Below are 7,500 nucleotides of genomic sequence, written 5' to 3'. Positions count from 1 at the left end.
TACCCCGTAATCTAGCCAAGAGACTGTGTAGTCTGAATGAACAGTCTGTACCCTGTGATCTAGCCACGAGACTGTGTAGTCTGAATGAACAGCCTGTACCCCGTAATCTAGCCACGAGACTGTGTAGTCTGAATGAACAGCCTGTACCCCGTAATCTAGCCAAGAGACTGTGTAGTCTGAATGAACAGTCTGTACCCTGTGATCTAGCCACGAGACTGTGTAGTCTGAATGAACAGCCTGTACCCCGTAATCTAGCCAAGAGACTGTGTAGTCTGAATGTACAGCCTGTACCCCGTAATCTAGCCAAGAGACTGTGTAGTCTGAATGAACAGCCTGCACCCTGTGATCTAGCCACGAGACTGTGTAGTCTGAATGAACAGCCTGTACCCCGTAATCTAGCCAAGAGACTGTGTAGTCTGAATGAACAGTCTGTACCCCATAATCTAGCCAAGAGACTGTGTAGTCTGAATGAACAGCCTGTACCCCGTAATCTAGCCAAGAGACTGTGTAGTCTGAATGAACAGCCTGCACCCTGTGATCTAGCCACGAGACTGTGTAGTCTGAATGAACAGCCTGTACCCCGTAATCTAGCCAAGAGACTGTGTAGTCTGAATAAACAGCCTGCACCCTGTGATCTAGCCAAGAGACTGTGTAGTCTGAATGAACAGCCTGTACCCCGTAATCTAGCCAAGAGACTGTGTAGTCTGAATGAACAGCCTGCACCCTGTGATCTAGCCAAGAGACTGTGTAGTCTGAATGAACAGCCTGTACCCCGTAATCTAGCCAAGAGACTGTGTAGTCTGAATGAACAGCCTGCACCCTGTGATCTAGCCACGAGACTGTGTAGTCTGAATGAACAGCCTGCACCCTGTAATCTAGCCAAGAGACTGTGTAGTCTGAATGAACAGCCTGTACCCCGTAATCTAGCCAAGAGACTGTGTAGTCTGAATGAACAGCCTGCACCCTGTGATCTAGCCAAGAGACTTTGTAGTCTGAATGAACAGCCTGTACCCCGTAATCTAGCCAAGAGACTGTGTAGTCTGAATGAACAGCCTGCACCCTGTGATCTAGCCACGAGACTGTAGTCTGAATGAACAGTCTGTACCCTGTGATCTAGCCACGAGACTGTAGTCTGAATGAACAGTCTGTACCCCGTAATCTAGCCAAGAGACTGTGTAGTCTGAATGAACAGCCGGCACCCTGTGATCTAGCCACGAGACTGTAGTCTGAATGAACAGTCTGTACCCTGTGATCTAGCCACGAGACTGTGTAGTCTGAATGAACAGTTTGTACCCCGTAATCTAGCCTCGAGACTGTAGTCTGAATGAACAGCCTGTACCCCGTAATCTAGCCAAGAGACTGTGTAGTCTGAATGAACAGCCTGTACCCCGTAATCTAGCCACGAGACTGTAGTCTGAATGAACAGCCTGTACACTGTAATCTAGCCATGAGACTGTAGTCTGAATGAACAGCCTGTATCCTGTGATCTAGCCACGAGACTGTAGTCTGAATGAACAGCCTGCACCCTGTGATCTAGCCACGAGACTGTAGTCTGAATGAACAGTCTGTACCCTGTGATCTAGCCACGAGACTGTGTAGTCTGAATGAACAGTTTGTACCCCGTAATCTAGCCTCGAGACTGTAGTCTGAATGAACAGCCTGTACCCCGTAATCTAGCCAAGAGACTGTGTAGTCTGAATGAACAGCCTGCACCCTGTAATCTAGCCACGAGACTGTGTAGTCTGAATGAACAGCCTGTACCCCCGTAATCTAGCCACGAGACTGTAGTCTGAATGAACAGCCTGTACCCTGTAATCTAGCCATGAGACTGTAGTCTGAATGAACAGCCTGTATCCTGTGATCTAGCCACGAGACTGTAGTCTGAATGAACATCCTGCACCCTGTGATCTAGCCAAGAGACTGTAGTCTGAATGAACAGCCTGCACCTCAATGATTAAAACTGCATAGTCTGAATGAACAGCCTGCACCCTGTGATCTAGCCACGAGACTGTGTAGTCTGAATGAACAGCCTGCACCCTGTGATCTAGCCACGAGATTGTGTAGTCTGAATGAACAGCCTGCACCCCAATGATTAAAACTGCGTAGTCTGAATGAACAGCCTGCACCCCAATGATTAAAACTGCGTAGTCTGAATGAACAGCCTGCACCCAAATGATTGAGACTGTGTAGTCTGAATGAAAGTAGGCCACATACCATCATCATCAATGACATCAATACAGACTACAGCCACTGACTACAGACACAGACATGACAGCCCACCATCTATAGCAAGACACCTGGGCTGACTATCTCCACTAATACAGACACCACCACCTACTACAGACACAACCACTGACTACAGACTACAGCCACTGACTACAGACTACAGCCACTGACTACAGACACAGACATGACAGCCCACCATCTATAGCAAGACACCTGGGCTGACTATCTCCACTAATACAGACACCACCACCTACTACAGACACAACCACTGACTACTGACTACATACTACAGCCACTGACTACAGACAGTGACTACTGACACAACCACTGAAAACAGACACCACAACTGACTAAAAACAACAGCCACTGACTACAGACACCACAACTGACTACAGACTACACCCACTGACTACAGACACCATCACTGACTACAGACTACAGCCACTGACTACAGACACCACCACTGACTAGACACCACCACTGACTAAATCAAATCAAATCAAATGTATTTATATAGCCCTTCGTACATCAGCTGATATCTCAAAGTGCTGTACAGAAACCCAGCCTAAAACCCCAAACAGCAAGCAATGCAGGTGTAGAAGCACGGACAGACACAACCACTGACTACAGAAACAACCACTGACTACAGACTACAGACACCACCATTGACTACAGACACCACCACTGACTACAGACACCATCACTGACTACAGACACCATCACTGACTACAGACATAGATTACAGACACTGACTACAGACACCGCCACCGACTACAGACATTGACTACAGACACTGACTACATACACCACCACTGACTACAGACACCACCACTGACTACAGACATTGACTACAGACAACACCACTGACTACAGACATTGACTACATACACTGACTACAGACACCACCACTGACTACAGACACCACCACTGACTACAGACACTGACTACAGACACCATCACTGACTACAGACATTGACTACATACACCACCACTGACTACAGACACAGACTACAGACACCATCACTGACTACATACACTGACTACAGACACCATCACTGACTACAGACATTGACTACAGACAACCACCGACTACAGACATGGACTACAGACACCACCACAGACTACAGCCACTGACTACAGACACCACTACTGACTACAGACATTGACTATAGACACTGACTACAGACACAACCACTGACTACAGACATTGACTACAGACACCACCACTGACTACAGACACCCCCACAGACTACAGACACCACCACTGACTACAGACACCACCACTGACTACAGACACCACCACTGACAACCACTGACTACAGACACCACCACTGACAACCACTGACTACAGACACCACCACTGACAACCACTGACTACAGACACAACCACTGACTACAGACATCACCACAGACTATAGACACCACCACTGACTACAGACACCACCACTGACAACCACTGACTACAGAGACAACCACTGACTACAGACACCACCACTGACTACAGACACCACCACTGACAACCACTGACTACAGACACCACCACTGACTACAGACACAACCACTGACTACAGACACAACCACTGACTACAGACACAACCACTGACTAGAGGTCAACCGATCATGATTTTTCAAAGCCGATACCGATAATTGGAGGAGCTGATACTGAGTAAATCGGTCGATATATATATATATATATATATATATATATAAAATAAATGACGATTACAACAATACTTAATGAACAATGAACACTTATTTAACTTAATATAATACATCTAAATCAATTTAGTCTCAAATAAATAATGAAACATGTTCAATTTGGTTTAAATAATGCAAAAAACAAAGTGTTGGAGAAGAAAGTAAAAGTGCAATATGTGCCATGTAAGAAAGCTAACGTTTCAGTTCCTTGCTCAGAACATGAGAACATATGAAAGCTGGTGGTTCCTTTTAACATGAGTCTTCAATATACTCAGGTAAGAAGTTTTAGGTTGTAGATATTATAGGAATTATAGGACTATTTCTCTCTCTACCATTTGTATTTCATATACCTTTGACTATTGAATATTCTTATAGGCACTATAGTATTGCCAGCCTAATCTCGGGAGTTGATTGGCTTGAAGTCATAAACAGCTCAATGCTTAAAGCATTGCTAAGAGCTGCTGGCAAACGCAGTAAAGTGCTGTTTGAATGAATGCTTACGAGCCTGCTGCTGCCTACCACCACTCAGTCAGACTGCTCTATCAAATCATAGACTTAATTATAACATAATAACACACAGAAATACGAGCCTTAGGTCATTAATATGGTCGAATCTCATGTTCACGCAGTCTCCTCGTTGATTGCAATATAATCGGCGTCCAAAAATGTCGATTACCGATTGTTATGAAAACTTGAAATCGTCCCTAACTAATCGGCCATCCCGATTAATCGGTCGACCTCTACAACAGACAACAGCCACCGACTATAGACACAGCCATGGACTATAGACACAGCAATGGACTACAGACACATCCATGGACTACAAACACAGCCATGGACTACAGACACTGAATACAGACAGCCACAGCCACTGACCACAGCCACCAGATTACAGCCACAGCAACTGACTACAGACATAACCACCGACAACAGACTACAGCCACAGATTACAGCCACTGACTACAGACTACAGCCACAGACTACAGGCACAGCCAACAGACTACAGCCACAGCCAACAGACTACAGCCACAGATTACAGACTACAGCCACAGATTACAGCCACAAACTACAGCCACCGACTACAGACAACTACTGACAACAGACTACAATCACCTACAGGCACAGCCACTGACAACAGACTACAGACAACAGACTATAGCCACAGACAACAGACACCAGCGCCCACTACAGACACCACCACCGACTACATCCACCGACTACAGAAAGCCACGACTATAGACACAGACTACAGACACAACCACCAACAAGACACAACCACTGAAAACAAACTACAGCCACTGACAACAGACTACAGCCATCGAATACAGACAACCACTGACAACGAACTACAGACAAGACTACAGCCACAGACAACAGACTACAACCACAGACAACAGACTACAGCCACTGACTACAGACAAGACTACAGCCACAGACAACAGACTACAGCCACAGACAGACTACAGCCACTGACTTCAGACAAGAATACAGCCACAGACAACATACTACAGCCACAGACAACATACTACAGCCACAGACAACAGACTGCAGCCACCGACTACAGACACCACCACTGACTACAGACTACAGCCACCGACTACAGACTACAGCCACTGACAACAGACACCAGCGCCGACTACAGACACCACCACCGACTACAGACACAACCACTGACGACAGACACAACCACTGACGACAGACACAACCACGGACTACAGACTACAGACACAGACATGACAGCCCACCAGCTATAGCAGATACCTGGGCTGACAATCTGCACTAATACGATAACCTTTCACAACAAACCAAGCTGTGGGATTTACCATGGCCAAATTAAAGATGGCTGGCTATTAATTTATTGAGGGGTTCCATTTCTAATTGAATTGTTTGCTGTGGGTAGTGTATAAAACTCATTAATCTCCAAGGGTCCACCTCTCTGCAGCAGCTGCCCACCACACATCACAATACAATGCTACCTTGTCAGCAGCAGTGATGAGTAATTCAGTACTGACAGCCACTATCCATACAGCACAGAGAGGCCCTGACCCACACGAGACACAGAGAGAGAGGCAGAGAGAGAGAGAGAGAGGACCTCACCCACACGAGACACAGAGAGACAGAGACAGAGACAGAGAGAGAGACACACACACACAGAGACAGAGACAGAGAGAGAGAGAGAGAGAGAGAGAGAGAGAGAGAGAGAGAGAGAGAGAGAGAGGACCTGACCCACACGAGACACAGAGAGAGACAGAGAGAGAGAGAGAGACACAGAGAGAGAGAGACACAGAGAGACAGAGAGAGAGAGAGAGAGAGAGAGAGAGACACACAGAGAGGCCCTGACCCACACGAGACACAGAGAGTGAGACAGAGAGAGACAGAGAGAGAGAGAGAGAGAGAGAGAGAGAGAGACAGACAGAGGCCCTGACCCACACGAGACACAGAGAGACAGAGACAGAGACAGAGAGAAAGACAGGGAATTAACAACAAAAACACAGAGCAAACTAGAATGATATTTGTCCCTAAACAGAGAGTACACAGCAGCAGAATACCTGACCACTGTGACTGGCCCTAAACAGAGAGAACACAGTGGCAGAATACCTGACCACTGTGACTGGCCCTAAACAGAGAGTACACAGCGGCAGAATACCTGACCACTGTGACTGACCTAAACTTAAGGAAAGCTTTGACTATGTACAGACTCAGTGAACATAGCCTTGTTATTGAGAAAGGCCGCCGTAGGCAGACCTGGCTCTCAAGAGCAGACAGCTATTGAGAAAGGCCGCCGTAGGCAGACCTGGCTGTCAAGAGAAGACAGCTATTGAGAAAGGCCGCCGTAGGCAGACCTGGCTCTCAAGAGAAGACAGGCTGTGTTCACACTGCCCACAAAATGAGGTGGAAACTGATCTGCACTTCATTTATTTTATTTAACTAGGCAAGTCAGTTGAAAATAAATTCTTATGTACAATGACGGCCGACCACGGCCAAACCCTAATGACCCCGGCCAAACCCTAACGACCCCGGCCAAACCCTAACGATGTTAGAGATGTTAGAGACACATATTTCCCTCAGATTACACAGATCCACAAAGATTTAGAAAACAAACCCAATTTTGATAAACTCCCATATCTACTGGGTGAAATTCCACAGTGTGCCATCACAGCAGCAAGATTTGTGACCTGTTACCACAAGAAAAGGGCAACCAGTGAAGAACAAACACCATTGTAAATACACCATATATAAATATTTGGCACATCATTACAACACTGTGTATTTACACAATATGTGAGCGTAATGGTTCATTGTTTATTATCTACTTCACTTGCTTTGTTACATTGTTTCCCTGAGAGAGTAAGAGAGAGAGAGAAGAGAGAGAGAGAGAGAGAGAGAGAGAGAGAGAGAGAGCGAGAAGAGAGAGAGGATGAGAGAGAAGAGAAGAGAGGAGAGAGAGAGAAAGAGGAGGAGAGGAGAGGAGAGAGAAGGAGAGAAGATAGAAGAGAGAGAGAGCGAGAGAGAGAAGAGAGAGGGACAGCATATAGAGAGATAGGTTGAGGCCGATATAGAGATAGAGAGAGAGGG

General features: G+C 46.3%; 1 protein-coding gene across 5 annotated transcripts in view; it reads right to left on the bottom strand.

The window, feature by feature from the left end:
- Window positions 1–7,500, bottom strand: part of LOC109882301 (sodium-dependent phosphate transporter 2-like) — a 149,037-nt gene that overhangs the window by 99,203 nt on the left and 42,334 nt on the right. The gene's annotated exons all lie outside the window — the stretch shown is intronic.

Source organism: Oncorhynchus kisutch, linkage group LG3 (genome assembly GCF_002021735.2).
Source record: "Oncorhynchus kisutch isolate 150728-3 linkage group LG3, Okis_V2, whole genome shotgun sequence".
Classification (NCBI taxonomy): Eukaryota; Metazoa; Chordata; class Actinopteri; order Salmoniformes; family Salmonidae; genus Oncorhynchus; species Oncorhynchus kisutch.
This window is presented reverse-complemented; position numbering and strand designations above follow the sequence as displayed.